The sequence below is a fragment of the Hemicordylus capensis genome, chromosome 5 (genome assembly GCF_027244095.1).
Source record: "Hemicordylus capensis ecotype Gifberg chromosome 5, rHemCap1.1.pri, whole genome shotgun sequence".
NCBI lineage: Eukaryota > Metazoa > Chordata > Lepidosauria > Squamata > Cordylidae > Hemicordylus > Hemicordylus capensis.
The window spans coordinates 184,759,470-184,777,939 of NC_069661.1; the positions used below are offsets into that span (position 1 = coordinate 184,759,470).

The 18,470-nt window shown below is 41.6% G+C and overlaps 1 protein-coding gene across 8 annotated transcripts in view; it reads right to left on the reverse strand.

Annotated features, from left to right (window-relative positions):
- TAFA2 (TAFA chemokine like family member 2) overlaps positions 1-12,202 on the reverse strand; it is a 259,077-nt gene extending 246,875 nt beyond the window's left edge. For 5 of the 8 annotated variants that reach the window (XR_008307946.1, XR_008307947.1, XR_008307943.1 and 2 more), the window contains exon 1: positions 10,677-12,185. The gene's annotated coding sequence lies outside the window, so the exon portion shown is untranslated. Of the gene's footprint in view, positions 1-10,676 lie in introns of all 8 variants that reach the window. The other 3 variants (XR_008307945.1, XM_053252906.1, XM_053252907.1) reach the window with 3 other exon arrangements.
- Between the last annotated feature and the right edge of the window lie 6,268 nt (positions 12,203-18,470).

Genomic DNA, 18,470 nt, shown 5'->3' on the forward strand with positions numbered 1-18,470 from the left:
ATGGCAAATGAGGTTCAATGTTAGCCAATGTAAAGTGATGCACATTGGGATGAAAAACCCCAACTTCAACTATATGCTGATGGGATCCGAGCTGTCGGTGACAGACCAGGAGAGGGATCTTGGGGTCATGGTGGACAGCTCTTTGAAAGTGTCGATTCAATGTGCAGCAGCTGTGGAAAAGGCCAATTCCATGCTAGGGATCATCAGGAAGGGGATTGAAAATAAAACGGCTAACATTATAATGCCCTTATACAAAACTATGGTGCGGCCACACTTGGAGTACTGCATACAATTCTGGTTACCACATCTTAAAAAGGACATTGTTGAACTGGAGAAGGTACAGAAGAGGGCAACCAAGATGATCAGGGGCCTAGAGCACCTTTCTTATGAGGCAAGACTACAACACCTGGGGCTTTTTAGTTTAGAAAAAAGACGACTGCGGGGTGACATGATAGAGGTCTATAAAATCATGCATGGGGTGGAGAAAGTGGACAGAGAGAGAAATTCTTTTCCCTCTCACATAACATTAGAACCAGGGGTCACTCCATGAAATTGATTGCCAGGAGGTCTAGGACCAACAAATGGAAGTACTTTTTCACACAACGTGTGATCCACTTGTGGAACTCTCTACCACAGGATGTGGTGACAGCCAACAACCTGGATGGCTTTAAGAGGGGTTTGGATGACTTCATGGAGGAGAGGTCTATCAATGGCTACTAGTCGGAGGGCTGTGGGCCACCTCCAGCCTCAAAGGCAGGATGCCTCTGAGTACCAGTTGCAGGGGAGTAATGGCAGGAGAGAGGGCACGCCCTCAACTCCTGTCTGTGGCTTCCAGCGGCCAGGGTGGATTTGATTTAAATCAAACTGATTTAAATCACGATTTAAATCACGATTTAAATCACTAGCAGGGTGGATAAAAATAAAAAAATCCGATTTAAATTTAAAAAATCCGATTTAAATTAAAAAAAATCCAATTTTTTTGATTTAAATCGGATTTTTGATTTAAATCAGATTTTTTTTATTTTTATCCAACCTGCTAGTGATTTAAATCGTGATTTAAATCAGCTTGATCTAAATCAAATCCACCCTGCCAGCAGCATCTGGTGGGCCACTGTACGAAACAGGATGCTGGACTAGATGGGCCTTGGGCCTGATCCAGCAGGGCTGTTCTTATGTACCTGCGGTTTGACACTATGTCTAAATGGGGCTACTGTATAAACCTTGGTTTCTACATTCAGACCTCACAGGAAACAGGAGACAGCACTTGAGCTTATTACTCAATCCCAGTCCATCAAATCACATTTTGTTGGACTAGCATTTTTACATGTTCATTCAGCTATTAAGAAGGTTAGCTTTTTTACACAAAACAACAAATCTTGAGTTAAAATTGGCCTTGACAAATTTTCTTTGGATCAAGGAGCCAGCCCAAAAGCTTGGGAGCCAGACAATGGACACTTGAGAAAATTACTAGACTTAGTGACAGGCACTGTGGAGAGGGAACATAATGGGTTCCTAGAAAAATCTGTTTACTGCATGATCCCTCCCCACCTTTTCTCTAATTAGATATCATTCTGTACTACAAAACACTTGTGTGCTAGATTTCAAAATACATTAGAAACCAAATCCTTTCATTGTTACAGTAACCACTTAATATACAGGTTTATTCAGGGGGAAAGTAAACTAATAATGGAAATTTAACTTAATCAAATTTAATTTCCCCCCCATTTTTAACGTGATTTAAATCATTGCTTTAAATTACAGTGCTTTAATTCAGTTCACACTTCCACGTACTCCCATGAGCTTTAACCTTAAAACACAAGCAATTATGTTATTTGTCAGGGATACTCTGACTGATGCAGGTTTCTTTTTTATTATTATTAAAGTACAGGAAGAAAGGTTAGTAGCTCTAGTAAAGTCCAAAAGTTTTTATGTAGCACAAATTAGCCACTACATCTCAGGAGCTCAGAAGTCTTCACTTGAGCAATAGGGTAGGAGAGGGAAAAGTGGAGGGAAGGGTAGTTCTTGGGTAGTATTCTGGGAAACTAATCCCAGACACACTTTCCCAGCACAGAGTAGGCCGATCTTAATTAGGAAGGAAGGACAGAGTACAGGACATCAACTTCCATGTCACACAATTCTATCTCAGCTGAAGGGCAGTCATAGGAGTAGGCTGTTACTTTATAGATTTCCTGCACTAATTCTGAGCATCTTGAGATATTCTGCAGTAGTTTCCAGTTTGAAACATTCCACTCCGCATAGTAGATACTAATATCCATTAGGATACATGACATGTCTTCAGCGAGTATTACTGTTGGCCCCTTTAAGTCTGGCAGTATTTACTTTGAAGAGAGAATGCAGCATCTGACTGGTCACAAAGGAAAGAAGGTACAAGAAGGAGGTGGGATCTGATGTAATTACCAGTGAGCCGCATGTGCACTATGGCACAATATTCTTAATAAGCACATAACCTCGTGAATTATGTTTGCAAATTGGTTGGCATCCTGACTAAATTTACTAGAGCTAATTCCACTGAATTTTAGTCATTCTTCACAATAACTCCTGAGCAGCATTATTCAGTAAGTTAGTCTGGATGTCAGTCATTGACTTGAATTGTTTGTTTTCACTCAGATTCTTTAGCCCATCTCCTATACCAGACTTGCTCAACTTTGGCCCTCCAGCTATTTTTGGTTAACAGCTCCCATAATCCCCAGCCACAGTGGCCAATAGCAGGAAGGCTGAAGTTGAGCAGTCCTGTCCTATACATTTCACGATGATGTACCTCTGTGTTTTTCAGTTTTTACTCATTTAACCTCAAAACTATCCATGGCATTAGGCTGCACTGAGAGATAGTGACTTAACCCTCATGACCACCTAGTAAGGTTAATAGCTGTGGCAATTTGATACTCTCATGTCCAAACTAAAAGCTCTATACACTGCACATTTCCTTCTCCAACCTACCACCTCAATGCTGTTCCTTCTTAAAATGCTGGTGTGCTTAATTTATGTTTACATAACCATAAGAACAGCAAGGCTAAAAGTCTCTCATTAAAAAAAAAAAAAACCCAACCTATTCCTGTGTTGCTGAAACAACAAAATGCAAGGAAGCTACTGCTATTTTAATGGCTACTGTTTCAATTCAAATACAAATGATCTCAGATAATTAGAGAGAATAAAAATCTCAAGGTTACAGAAGATGATGGTAAATGTGGCTTGCTGCACTCAGTCTATTCTGAGGCTTTCACAATGCCTAACATTTGCAGAATAAATAAATGGATTATTGTTACAAAGCTTGCAAATATAGAAAAAGCTAAAGAATAGTACTTAATCTCTCTCAAGCAGGTATCAGCCTGTCCAAAATACACACAGCTTAAATCATACAGAATTCATATGGAGACTTTTATGGAGAGTCGGGAATGTTTCTGCAGAGGTTCAAAAATGTTTTCCTCTTGACAGATTTAGGCCATCTGAGCAAGTTTTCCCAGCTTCTTTCATCCCCTTAGGGGCTAAAATTGAAAAATCTTGAGTTTATAGAGAGGAAAGTAAAAAATAAAGTCAAAAAGGAGACCATTAATGGATATGGGCCTATTCTGAAGTACCCCAATGCAACACGTGTAAGTTGCTCCCTTTCAAAATTATCTACCTTTGTAGAATATGTTTCGAATGACAGACTATAAATTAAGAAGCTAGGAATCCTAATTAACATATAATGATTTTAAAGGAACTCAGATTATAAAACTGTGTTTTATACAGAGTTTCTCTTTCCCATCATCCCTGTGGCACTGTAATTATTGTGGCACTGTAGTCCAACAACAGCTGGAGGGCCAAAGTTGCGCAGCCCTGATCTAGGGCATCAGGAATGCCAAATCAAGACCAATTGCATTCCTGCAACTGGGAGCCCAATCCTAGGCACAATGGGGGTATTGCGCAGGAAGAAATAGAGGGATTCAGGCAATTATGCCACTGACCCCTCGCTAGAAAAAAGTGTGAAAAATAATGAGCTATTTCATTGTTCCACAGCAAAATCTGACAGACCTCCCTAATCTGAGAGAACAGGCTGTAGTTTCCAGACAGTATAAGAACACTGCTCACATGTTCAAGTGCACTCCTTCCTTCACATGATACAGTTTTGCATTTAAAGCAGTGGTGTCAAACTGGGTCCTCAGCTGTTAGCCTACAACTACCATGATTCCTGGCTACTGGTCACTGTGACTGAGGGTGATGGGAGTTGTAGGCCAACAACAACTGGTGTTTTAATTTTTGTTGTCATTTATTTAACTAATGTTTTAACTTTTTATGTTTCTTTGTTTGCTTTGTTGTAAACCACCCAGAGATGTGAGTTTTGGGCGGTATAAAAATATGTTAAATAAACAAACAACAGCTTGAGGGCTGCAGATTGACACACATGATTTAAAGCTAGTTCCATTTCAGAATCATGGCAGTCTTGGCATAAATGAATCAGGATTGCATACATAGTGCAATGATAAATATTGCCTGCCATGGAGTACGTTGTCCTTTCAACCTTTTCTCCTGCACAACAAATTGGGGTAACTTCTAAGACACTAAGGTCTCTATTGCCCTATTATCAGTATTATTGCACAAATATGTGGGTGTGCATGCACATACACACTCACACACCAGTGTGTAAAACATTGTAACTAAGGATGAGTTTACACATGCACATTCATCACATTATAAACAGCAACAGTAACAGATGACCTAAATGAGTGAAATAGACATCATCAATCACATATCACAGAGGGGGTTTTCTGATATCCCAGACACAGTAGTTTACAACAAAGCAGTTTGTATAAAAAGAGTCCAGCTAGATCAAACCAAGCATGCATCTAAGGATCCTCTTCACCAGTGACCAATAGCATGTCTCTGGGACGCACGCACAGGGATGCAGGCAGTTATGCCAACACATACCCCTCACTAGAAAAAGATGTAGAAAACATGAGCTATTTCATTGTTCCACAGCTGGACAAGCAGGCAATGACCTTCCTTTGTTGTTGTCCACCAGGAACTAGAATTCAGTGATATGACAGAGGGTCCATTTAGCCATCATTCAGTCATGATTGTGCTGATACGTTTATCCACCATGAATTCGTCTAAACTAAGGTTCTGGAAAACATGTTTGTTTGTAGAAGTTAGCATTCTGTTTATTGAAGCAACTGCCATTTTTAACTTTCCTGCCTAGTAGTCAAGTATTTCCCATTGTATTTTCCTCCTTCTTTGCTAATTTACAAAAATGGACCATTTGACCTGGGCTTTTAATTTTTTGTGACTAATATCTTATACTCAAATGGTTCTGTTTTTTAAATAGGTTTTCTGTGTTTTGCATGCCATGGTTCACCTTCCTCAGTGCTGTTAAATGAGATTCTGAAGAGAAAATTATATAGTCATTAGTAGTAATGGGGTCATTTTTAAAGGGTCACCAGTAAGGAATTATAAGTATCTACTATAGAAAGTAAACTATAAATACAAGAGAGCTGATAAGATGAAATATCACTAGTTTTGAATGTCAACACATATCAAATGTACACCTTAATCTTTCCTCCTATGAACAGTGATTGCTTTGATGACAAAAAAAATCCTTTTTTGTAAGGTCCACAGAATCAAACTCAGAGGATATCTTCCAAGGCTGCACTATATTTAATCTATAAATATTAATCTATAGTTGCAGGATATATTTTTTGACTACTTGTCTCCATTTTAGTCACATATATGGAGTAACATTGTTGCAGCTACAGTAAAGTATTATCTTATTATTTTATCTATTTTTCTTTCTCTAAAGTGGGTTTTGAAATACACTGTAAGGGGGGGAAACCAGCATAAGACAAACTGAATTGTATTATAGTGGGAGTGAAAAACTTGGCACTACAGACCTAGAAGAGTTCTTGAGGCTGATGTGATTATTTTGTGCTTCCTTTCTATAGGTAACTGGTAGTATCAGAAGTTGGGTGGAGGTTGTTAACTGCAGAACTAGAGCACAAGAATCACTGTATGTTCTATCTGCAGTAGGGAAAAAAAAATAGGCCGTGCATTGATTCCGCTTCAAAATGATGGATAGCAGCTACATTATTTGTGATGTCATCAGTCACTAGACTTTCAGGTATTATTTATTTAGTATATTTGTATACCACCCAAAACTCATGTCTATGGGCAGTTTATAATAAAATGCAAATTAAAACAATATTAAAACATTAAAATATTTTGAAATATAGCCTAATATTAGAACTGTTAAAAACTGCAGATTTAATTAAAAGTCTGGGTAACTGTCTTGCTTATAAAGTTAACACTCTTTCAAGATTCATTTATCTGCCAAATGCCCATTTCCAAGCACAGTATATGTCTTTCTTTAAACATATATTCCTATCATTTCCAGGCCAAGGAATGTTGTATGGTGACATAAATTGCTATGTTCTTTACTAGTCATTATAGTGTTTTAATGTGAAGTTATGTGTTTATGCATTGCATTTAACTTGGTAAACTATTTTACTTTTTTCATAATTCTCAATGTTACCCTATTCAGGAAACACAAAACTGGACATTTGTTTTTTGTACTTGCTAATATTTGCCCCATACTTGATTGACTTTAGAAACATAGTGATCACTGAATAATTAAGAAATTGTATGTTAAATATAAATTTAAAATGTTTTTTTTAATCTCAAGATTATCTGATCTACAGATTTTAGTCATTGCACAAACTTTTATCATAAAGAACTCAGATTTTTAAAAGGCATGCATTATCAAAGAAATGCCAGTTTTAGTAACAAAATTATATAATGTTCTGAAGTTCCTATTGTACATGACAATAGGAATGACAATAGCTTTGCATTTAAAGTTTATATTTAAATTAGAGATGACAAATCTGAGATTATTTTAAAAATGCAGTTTTTCAGGATTTTAACTTGTGTATTCCTTCATTCAATCTTTAAATTTTTTAAATTTTCCTCGCTCTGTATATTTCTATTGATGCCATGCATGTACCACAAGAAAATAAACACATGCAGATAGATCATCCTGGGATTTTAATGACATACTTTATAGAATATTTCCACATGAATAGTAGTGGATAATTTGTTTTGTTCTTCAGGTTCACTAATGAAACACTATCATATGAAGTTGAAATGGACATATTTCATTCATGACCAGTCTTTTCATTTAAAACAGGTTTCCAAGAAAATGATTGCATTTCTGGACATTAATATTGAACAACATGACTTCCTGTCAAGTTAAAGGAGTACTTTAGACTGTACGTCTTGAACATTACCTGAAGTGAGTAAATCACTATATATGTCCAATGCATATGATTTCAAGTTTACTGTTATTCCTTCAAACATTATAGGCAAATCCATAGCATTAAATATTGCACAGTGCTCAAATATTTAATATTGATCTCAGTGTGTATGTAGTTTTGCATTTAGAAGTACTTTTTCTCAAAGAGAGCCTTAACCAATCTTTAGCAATTATTGTTCATCTTTAGAAATAATTGCCCCATGAATTCTTCTGCACAGTCTTGAAAAGCCACTGCCAAACTAAGCTATGGTCTGACTTAGCATTGGCAAATCCAAATGATTAAATTATAACACTTTTTAAAACTTTTAAATAGTGCTGTGCAATCAAAACAATGAAGCAGGCTGTCTCTTTGAGCATACATCTTTATGAGGCCCAGTGCATCTTCCCACAAAGAACTGTCCCCATGCAATATATATCCACACACACTTCAGTTCTCAACCTCACTCCAGCAGCACATCTGATGCATTTTATGTACATCCTGCAATGCTGAAATTCCAGGTTTTCCAGAAAAGGAATGCAGAAACAATGCATTCAATGCCTGCATAAGACACAATATACCAAGAAGTTCTTCTCCACATGCTCCATTCAGATACTGTTGCACTACTCTCATTAATTTCAGAGGCAGGAGAAGTGCCCTGTGCCTTACAAGAGGAATCAAGATCCTCTCAGAAACATACAGACAGCTAGACACCATACCAGTAGCCACGTTGTAGTCACTCACAGCTACACAGAATACTGCTGTTTTGTGACTAACGATTATGTTCTAATACAAAATGGGTTAGATATAATCTTAACTTGACAGCAGAACAGTACTGAACATACATACAATGTCAAAAGTGTTTGCTTTGAAAATTAAGGCTTTCACAGATTTAAAAAAAACCTAATATTATGATCCTCACTAATCTTTATATATAAGAAATAAAGAAGGTTTTCTATTGTTTATCTATCTGCTCTTACTCTCCCAATATAAAAATCACTTGACAGATGGCTATGTATTCACTGAAGCACAACTGCAAATTTTGGTATCCCTGTTAAACATAATCTTAAAGATTATTTTTCACTGACTGTGGTATATCATTTTGCAATCTACTTATTAATATGCTTTGATACTCCAAAAGGAATTTGGCAGCTCAACTTTAAATAGATATAACATAGAAATATATTCTACTGAAATACTGAAGTAAATATGTAAAGGATTTTTGTGCTAATATAATGGTTTGCTTTAGTTCGTATTGACTAAATAAAGTAGTTTCAAAGCTGATATTTTAAATGTCAGTGCCTAAAACCAGCTGATTTTACTGAGAAACCAGATGATCTAAATGAATCCTATGCTGCAAGTAGACATTAAAGTCTTGAAGCATTTTACCTGGCTTTCCTGGAAAAGTTTTTAAAAGATTCTTCTAAAGAGTCAGATACATATTATTTGATTACAAATATTGTCATGGTAGCAAGAAGTCACTGTTTTAACTGCAAGGAATTAAAAAAAGAGTACAAAGAGACTTTTGTAACTACACATTGAACTTAAGAGTGATTCAAGCAGTTGTAAGCGGCTGGAAACAATATAGACAGAACTGCATGACACAACTATGCATCTTTAGGGTACCAAGACATTTGCCTTTTTTTTTTTTAATTTCAGTGACTAGACATATACTTAGCTGTAGAAGAATTGAAACAGATATTTCAAAAACTATGCTTTTGTCCCCCCCAAAAAAAGTGTCTGGAAAGGGAAGTGGTGGTATGGAGGCAGTCTCACTGTGGAATATGGGATGTCAACCCTGGCAAAATGGAAATCCACATTCATCTAATGTATGAGAAATGGGAGGAGGCAAAACAGATGGGCAAGAAAGTCTCTCTCATTTTATAAACCACAACTTGGAGAGAATTTACACAGATAGAAATGAAGTCATAAACCTCAGGCTTTATAAAAGCACTCCCCCCCCCACCCCGATTCATAAAACAATCCCTCCACTCTTTAACCTCTCCCTCAAGTCTTCCAATAAAGTGACTGGTTTCCAAACAGAATAAAAAACCTCAGGATATATGAGGCTCTGGTTACCAGCCTTGCTCTTTATGAAAGGAGTTAGGCAGAGAAATCAATAGTCTCTCACAGATGGCCCCTCATCTCCTCCTGCAGATATACTGGGGGGTGGGGGGAGGAGGGATTAAAATAATAAGAAACAGACAGTATGAGGATTTCAAAGATGAGACCTGACACATCTCATTGATCCATGCTAGAGCACAACTCGGCTAGGTTAATACAAATCCAGTGCCATTGTGGACTTCCAACATCCCTTTTTAGTCAAAGGAAATGCCACTTGTCTTATTTAAATTTATTTCTGGATCCTGAAGCTGGTTCATATAGAATGAAGGGGTCCCTTCTTTCAGATCATTCTAAACACACCATAGCATAGCAGGTATCTCAGTTCCCAGTGCCTTTCTTCACATGTTATTTTTACAAATCTCCTTACAAATCAAGCAGGAATTATCTTCCAAAGAGTAGGGATAGGAGAGCTGTTCTTTGAACACATTGGCTTTTCTAGAATCTCTTTTAGATTGAGTGGGAAAAGGTGGTAGAAGGATCACCCCTTTCCAGGAAGACACAAATACACACTGTACTCAAGAACAAACCTTTGTACTGGGTTAACTAATCCAAAAAAACTACTACCAGCAAGTTTGCAGCTCACAATAAGGAATAGGGAAATTAGAATCTCACTGTCAGTGCCCATAATTTTGCACAGAAAGGAGGGAAAACATTTACTCTTTTTACCTCTCAGATCGTGTGGACATGGTTAAAGGACATGAAGAAACCAACTAATCTGTCTTAACTGGTCTTGGATATGTACCCAATACAGAGAGCCCGGCATCTAGTGCCTTCCTCTGTAACTTCTCACTTCCTCCTGCCTTCATCCACCTCTAGCCAGAGCTTGTTTTCTTCTACTATTAAGAAAAGGAATGGACCAGAGAACAGTTCTACAAGTCTAGCAGCAGAAAGGGATCCAGCTGTCACATCTCCTTGCTACCACCCCATGCCAAATTCCCATACCTCATACCACCACCCAGAGCACATACAACACACCCTTTTACTAAAAATAAAAGCACACTCTTTTACTTCAGACTAAGCCACATGAAATAGGTACACCAACCCAATCATCTTCACCAAATTGCAGTCCCCACCTCGTCCATTAGCATGAACAGACCGATATCCGCACTTTTACCACCCTGCTGAGAGTAAAGAAGGGCAATTATGGTTACTGGTGTTAAAAGGCGTAACTAATCCATGTTAAGAGATCTCACGTATGCCCTCTAAATGGGGACCAGGAACTGCTGCTGAGCCCATGCGGAGAAGCAAGCCACAGAGGCGCCCTTTCTCACCTACCTGCAGACCCGCTTCCTCGAGGACCCACCTAGCGATCCTCCTTCAGGTCCCGGAGGGAAACTCCAGCCTTATCGGACTTGCATCGCGTACAAATTCCAAATCCGCCTGCCTGCACCATCCAGCAGTTGCATGGATTTGAGAGGGGTGGGGGTCTTGTTTTCAGACGGCGGGTCACTTTTGTTGGTTTAATTATTAAATCTTTGGGGGAGATGAGTTCCCACTCCTCTCAGCTTGGAAATAAATCAGGAGGCAAATCGTGTCGAGGGATTTGGGAGTGGGAAAGGGACGTGTGTTGGATCTGCTTGCACGATTTCAAAATCACAATCATTCAAAACGTAGAAGAGGAGGGAGAAAAAGAAACGCCGCTGGCTGGCTGTATGTCTCTCTCTCTCTCTCTCTTTTCTCCCCTTCCTCTGAAAAGACAAGGAAGTTGCGCAGCCCCGGCGTTGCTCTCCGCCTTTTAGCAGCTCAGCGAGGTCCCGATCCAGCCTGTGAAGGCAAAAACACTGGAGTGGTGCAGAGCGAGCCCCGGCTCCCTTACTCCATCTCTGGGGAGTTGGATTCGCTTTCAACACACAGGGCCACTTTCAGGTTGCCTCCCTCCATCCTCCTCTCTCTCTCCCGGGAAAAGGCAATAGGGGAAAGAGACTGAGGAGAATGCCTCTTTCCACCAAGGCGGTCTGCGCGTACTTTTCCAGATCCCTGGCTGGCCTCTCTTCTTTAGACGGACCGTTTCGATGGGACCTTCACTCTTCTCCCACCCAGGCGCGGGGAAGCATCTGTTTGCCGGGACTGGAGGAAAAGAAGAAAGAAAGAAAAACACCACAAGCCACCGTCAGCCACCTCCCGATGGCAGACGGCGTGTGTCCTTTAGGATGATGGTTGTTCGTATTATTTCCCGTCAGGATGTCTCTTCACACCTAGTTTCTGGCCCCTTATTTGCCGCACGAGGTGCAAAATCCCAAGCAGCCGCCGGGTCAGAAAGCGAGTGGTCAGCGCAGCAGCAAGACGCGGTGGCGGCAGCGGCGGCTTCGTCTCCCTCCGCGCCTCCTCTTCCAGGACCTCTTCTCCCGCCTGAGTTCCTTACACAGGCAGCCTCCCAACTGGCGTCGTGGGATGCATCGTAAAAGCTGCCTCCCACATCTCCTCCTCTGGAAAGAGCAGCTCCGGCGCAGTTACGAGCCGAGAGGGTTGCCCTTTCCTAGACCGGGAGAGAGCAAGAGAACGCCGCGAAGTTGTTGCCGGAATTGAATCAATCACACAAGCGCGGGACCGGAGACGCTGAGCCGAAAAACCCGTTTTCTGGCCACCCTGCTTCAGCCTATGAGAGGCGGCTGTGCAAATGCCCTTTCTTGGAGGAGTTGGGTTTCCCGAGCTTTTCCCGCCTTTCTGGAGGAGCGCGAAGGGATGAATGGAAAGTCTTCCCGAGGAACTGAGATCCCATTCAGGAGGGCGGGAAAAGCCCTCGGGCGGGCTTCTGGCTGAGCGGGCGGGCCGGAGAGAATGCGCGCCGGACTCCCTCTCGCGCCTTCACTGTATCCTTCAGGTGAAGCGAGAGCGCCTGCTGGCTGCGCAGCAAGGTAAGCGACAAATGAAACGCGGCATCTTTCAAAAGCTGGCCTCTGTCTCCCTCCAGCGGTACCAACGAATCACAAACCTTTGTAAATATACAGTGTTGGCGGGAAAATGTTAGTCCTGAAGATTGGGATCTTTCCCCCTGTGGTTTATTCCAACCTGACGCCTGATTCTTATGAGTGATTTGGGGGGCAGCCCAAATGACGTTTGCACATCCCCTAACATTGTTATGAAATCTGTCTGTCAATCCATGAATCGCCACCAGTGTTTTTTTCATTGCTATTATTTATTCTCAGGTGATCATGGAAGGCAGGGGTGTAGCTAGGGAAGAGAGGGCCCTGTTCACCCCTCTCCATGGTGGCTCCTCACAGTGAGGGCGATAATGAAGAGAATAGAGAGGGGTGGAGCTGGGGGACCTGGGTTCTTTGAACCCATTCACTCAATTATAGCTACAACCCTGGGGGGAAAACTTCATGTGAGGAGGAATAAAGCCCTGTTCAGTCTTACAGGGCTTGGAAGAGAAGCCTTGGAAGAGAGAGCCCCTGGTGGTGCAGTGGTAAAACTGCCGCCTTGTAACCAGAAGGTTACAAGTTCAATCCCGACCAGGGGCTCAAGGTTGACTCAGCCTTCCATCCTTCTGAGGTCGGTAAAATGAGTACCCAGAATGTTGGGGGCAATATGCTAAATCATTGTAAACCGCTTAGAGAGCTCTGGCTATAAAGCGGTATATAAATGTAAGTGCTATTGCTATTGCTATTGTAAAGTCCCCTGCTGTCACTTACCCGCTGTTCACACTTAACTTCAGCGTTTGTCTCTGGAGACTAACCCTGTAAGCATAATTGCATACCTTTGGGACCAAACCAGGCGAAGAACCAGCTTCTTTCTATGCCAATCGTTAACTTTGCGGCCCGCAAGACAAGGCAGTGCAGCCTGGGCAGAGAGCTGAATGAGCCACAACTGTGGCTCCTTTACTGCCCACCAGTCCCAGTGCTGGCCACTACTGTCATGGAGGCTGCTGAATAAGTGAAACAGTTCTAGCCAGTAGGAAACTAAGATGAATGGCCTCTTAGAGGTATATTTTTTGGACTTCTTTTGTCCTGGGTGCTTGAATGCCTGGTCAGGCTGCTTCTCATTAAAATACAGTGTGTGGGAAGGGGGAGCCATCCCAGACATTCACTTCCTGCATTAATATTTGCCTACCTCAGAGTCTCATCTCTACAAAATGGATCTTTTGATCCGGCATGAATGAAGGCTCTTTGGCAACACAAGGCATGATAGGCAGGACAAGGCAAAACAAGATGGGGGATGTTTGCTTTACTACTATTTGTATCTCTGTTTTAATTGTTTTTAATGTTTTCTGTTTTAATTGTAAACCGCCCTGAGCCATTTTGGAAGGGCGGTATATAAATCAAATAAATAAATAAATAAAATACTCTCATCAGACCTGTAGCCAGCCTAAATGTTTAGGGGGGCTGCCAAATAGAATAGGGGAGGCAGGTTTTAACCACCTTAATTGCTTAATTGAAATTAAGGTTTTACCACCTTAATTGTGCTTCATTACATTAAAATATAGTAATTTTAAAATATTTGTTTGTAAAAACTTGGGGAGGCAGAGAAACATTTAGGGGGTTAGTCTCACTCTAGCTCCCACACCCCCAACTATGGGTCTGTGTCAGGCTGATTAAGAGACAAGAATTTTATAGAGCCTAACATGTTATGTTGAACACAGCAAGGTACAGCAGTATACTTCCTATTGGTACCGTGCAGGACCGGACTGTGGGCACTGAGAGGGTGGTGGAATGTACAGTGGGTATAGGAAAGAATCACCCCCTTTGATAGACCTTAAATTCTGGTTCCCTTACATCCTGAAATGAAAACACAAAGAAAATTCCCTTCACCAGCTGTACTTATCCAATGCAACCTATAACATCCAACTGAAAAACATCACAATTACAGTCCAGAAAAAGTGTCAGAAATAAAAAACAAGAATTACTGAGACTGAAAAAGGATCACCCCCCCAATGTCAATATTTTGTTGAACCACCTTTTGCTTCAATAACAGCCTTGAGTCTGTTGGGATACTTCTCTATCAACCTTGCACATCTAGACGGAGCAATATTTGCCCACTCCTCCATACAGAACTGTTCAAGTTCGGTCACATTGGATGGTAGGTGTTGGTGGACTGCTATCCTCCCTGGATCTGGTCGGCCCTCCAAACTGGATGGAAGAGCAAGGAGGAAACTGGTAAGAGAGGTTACCAAGAGGCCAATGGCCACTCTGAAGGAGTTAAAGGACTTCATGGCAAAGAGTGGTTGTTCTGTGCATGTGACAACAATTTCACGAGCGTTCCACAGATGTGGCTTGTTCGGGAGGGTCGCAAGGAGAAAGCCACTTTTCAAGAAAGGCCACATTAAAGCTCGTTTGAGCTTTGCCAGAAGGCACCTTGAAGATTCTGATGCCAAATGGAAAAAGGTCTTATGGTCAGATGAGACCAAGATTGAACTATTTGGCCTCAACACCAAACAGTACACCTGGTGTAAATCCAACGCAGCTCACCATCCACAACACACCATACCTACAGTGAAGCATGGAGGTGGCAGCATCCTGTTGTGGGGGTGTTTCTCTGCCTCAGGGACTGGGGCTCTCGTTAGGGTAGAAGGAAAAATGGATGGGGCAAAATACCGTCAGATTCTGGAAGAAAACCTGCTACCCTCTGCCAGACAGTTGAGGATGGGCAGAAGATTAACCTTTCAACATGACAACGATCCAAAGCACACAGCAAAATTGACCACACAGTGCCTGAAGGAGAAAAAAGTGAACGTCCTCATGTGGCCCAGTCAGAGCCCAGACCTAAATCCCATAGAAAATCTGTGGAGAGATTTGAAGATAGCAGTCCACCAACACCTACCATCCAATGTGACCGAACTTGAACAGTTCTGTATGGAGGAGTGGGCAAATATTGCTCCGTCTAGATGTGCAAGGTTGATAGAGAAGTATCCCAACAGACTCAAGGCTGTTATTGAAGCAAAAGGTGGTTCAACAAAATATTGACATTGGGGGGGTGATCCTTTTTCAGTCTCAGTAATTCTTGTTTTTTATTTCTGACACTTTTTCTGGACTGTAATTGTGATGTTTTTCAGTTGGATGTTATAGGTTGCATTGGATAAGTACAGCTGGTGAAGGGAATTTTCTTTGTTTTCATTTCAGGATGTAAGGGAACCGGAATTTAAGGTCTATCAAAGGGGGTGATTCTTTCCTATACCCACTGTATGTGGGCAGGGCGCCGAGTTTTGAGCAGAATGGGTACTTAAGGGTGGGAGTATTCACTGCTGCCAAGTGAGACAGGTCTCAGGGGCACCGCACGGGTGAGGTGCCATGGGAATATGCCCTGTGGACCAGTCCGAGCCTGGTACCATGTTTCACTTTAAAAATGAATGTAGGTGCAGCCTTTCACACAAAAGCATGTACCTATGTAAATCTGTAAGCCAGTGCAACATAATGTCTGAATAGCGCTAGTAGCTTGCCTGTATCGAGCTAAGCTGAAGTGTACCAGGGCTTACCAAACCAAGCTAATTATCTCTATCACTGCATTATACCACTGTCCAGTTCAGGAGGGTCAGAATGAGCAGAAGAATTGATGCACGTGTATTGGAACTGCCTGGGGTGATTGGTGAACACCCCTAAATTTGTGTTTAGGCTTGTGTGGGAAAATTAGCTCAGAGAGGTAATTAGCTCAGAGAGTTCCATATCATATTAAATTTACACAAAGTTGTGTACCCAGGAAATAACTGGACTGAGGCAAGGTTGAAGTTTCAAAAAAATTATGTGAGAGGGAGAAGACTTTCTCTCTTTCCACTTTCTCCACACCATGCATGATTTTATAGACCTCTATCATGTCTCCCGCAGTCGTCTTTTTTCTAAACTGAAAAGCCTCAGGTGGTGTAGCCTTGCCTCCAGGGGCGTAGCAAGGTTGTAGTGGGCCCAGAGACAAGATTTTAAAATGCCCCCACCTCACTGAAGCTCAGCTCATGAAGTAAAGAAATCTTAAATTAGGCTGAATAGTGGTAACAAAAGGCATAGTAAAATTTATATCTTTTTCTTTCTTTCTTTCTTTCTTTCTTTCTTTCTTTCTTTCTTTCTTTCTTTCTTTCTTTCTTTCTTTCTTCCTTATGTGCCACAATAGATCATCCTAAATTATTTTTTAAAATGTTTTGTAAGTTGTGGACGATGCAAGTCATTTAATGGTACTAGAGAAAGACATGCTGTTCTGGTAGCTCCAGGTCTTAACACTCACATCAATTTCGGAGGATGAATACAACTGAAGGAAGCCCGGGCGGGTGTGTGGCTGGGGGAGTTAGTCATGTGACTTGCCTCTGGGGGGCCCCCAAGACAGTGGGCCCCCAGACAACTGCCTCCCCTTGCCCTATTATAGTTACGCCCCTGCTTGCCTCATAAGAAAGGTGCTCTAGGCCCCTGATCATCTTGGTTGCCCTCTTCTGCACCTTTTCCAGTTCTACAATGTCCTGTTTTAGATGTGGTGACCAGAATTGTACACAGTACTCCAGGTGTGGCCGCACCATAGTTTTGTAAAAGGGCATTATAATATTAGCCGTTTTATTTCTAATCCCCTTCCTAATTATCCCTAGCATGGAATTGGCCTTTTTCACAGCTGCCGCACATTGAGTGGACACTTTCAACGAGCTGTCCACCACGACCCCAAGATCCCTTTCCTGGTCAGTCACTGACAGCTCAGATTCCATCAGCGAGTAGGGGTTTTTCGTCCCAATGTGCATCACTTTACACTTGCCAACATTGAACTGCATTTGCCATTTTGTCGCTTCTCTAAACAGGCTTTAGAGAAGGATGCAGCTGGATTTAAGTGAAAGGAGCAAGGATGGAGATAGGCCCAGCAAATGGTAAACGTTCATATTAACTGAGCTTCTATTGGTGCAGAAACCTCAAAGCTGCCTGAACCTCGTTCCTCAGGGATAGCTTGGTCAGAAACAGGATTAAGAAGATTGGAGGGGTTAGGTGATAGAGGTGAATCCCCGGGGATGCCTTCTCCATGGAACTAGCTTCTTGTGTTGGTGAGGAAGATTGGGCAGATTGGGCTCTCCCAGAGAACCAATCTAGAAATTGGCATGAAGAGCTGGACACAGCCTGGTATGTTGGTGTGTGAGCAGCAGATAGCCCAAGCTGCTGGTAACTCCGAGGCATGTGTGGGTTGCATAGGAGCACACTGGATCATGGAATGGGGCTTGATATTCCCAAGAACATGTCCTGGGGCAACATTCCTGTTGCTCTTCTTTGCTGAATAGGTGTGCTGGGTGGAACCTGCAAGGATTCCATTGTTTCTGATCTCTCTTCCTGAATGTAACAATGTGTGAATGGCCGAGGCAAGCCAAGGTTGATTGTCATGAAAATAGAATGCTTAAACAAGAGAAGGGGAAATCTGCATGGAGGGGGTCCAATAATCCAATCAATACTCTTAATGGGTGCACCTTGAGGTCCTTATCACTGACTCATCGTCTTTTGTGAGGGGAAAGAGTTACCTCAGCGAGCCTTATCTGCATCCTTCCTGCTGAGTTAATTGGTGCATTACCTGGCTGTTATCCTTTATGAAAGGAGGGGAGGCTGACGCAGTTCAATCTGACTGTAGAGTGGCCTTGACTGGATGTTAACCTGCTTTAATTAACTTCTGGAGTCTTCTTAGGGTATCCCAACATAGGGAGGGCATGCATCTGATCCCCTTTCCAATTTGCATGTTGGTAGCCAAATCTAGGGGCAACTGGCCCACTGTCAACTAAGTGACCTGTCCCCATGTGACACAAATGGAGAGCTAGCGATGGTGAGGCTCCTGAGCATATCAAGAGTGAGATCTCCAAGCCTAGAGACTCAAACACAAGGACAGGGAAGGCACTTCTGGGAGCCTGCAGAAAAACATTGCTAGCAACATTAGCCATATGAACCATATTTGATCTAAGATCGTAAATAAACAACAACAGCCATATGAACCAATTCACAGAACAGAAGCAAATTAAATGTGTCCATATATCTGCATCTTGTTAAAAAGCAGTATGTTGATTGTCCTAGTCTCTTCTCTAGTCTTAAATTTCTACTGTTCAGAAAAAAGACAGATGATTCGCTTAGACTTTCTTGGTACAACTTTCTATGGACTGCTTGTGGTAAGTACAGAAGCTTCTGATTATAACAACTATCC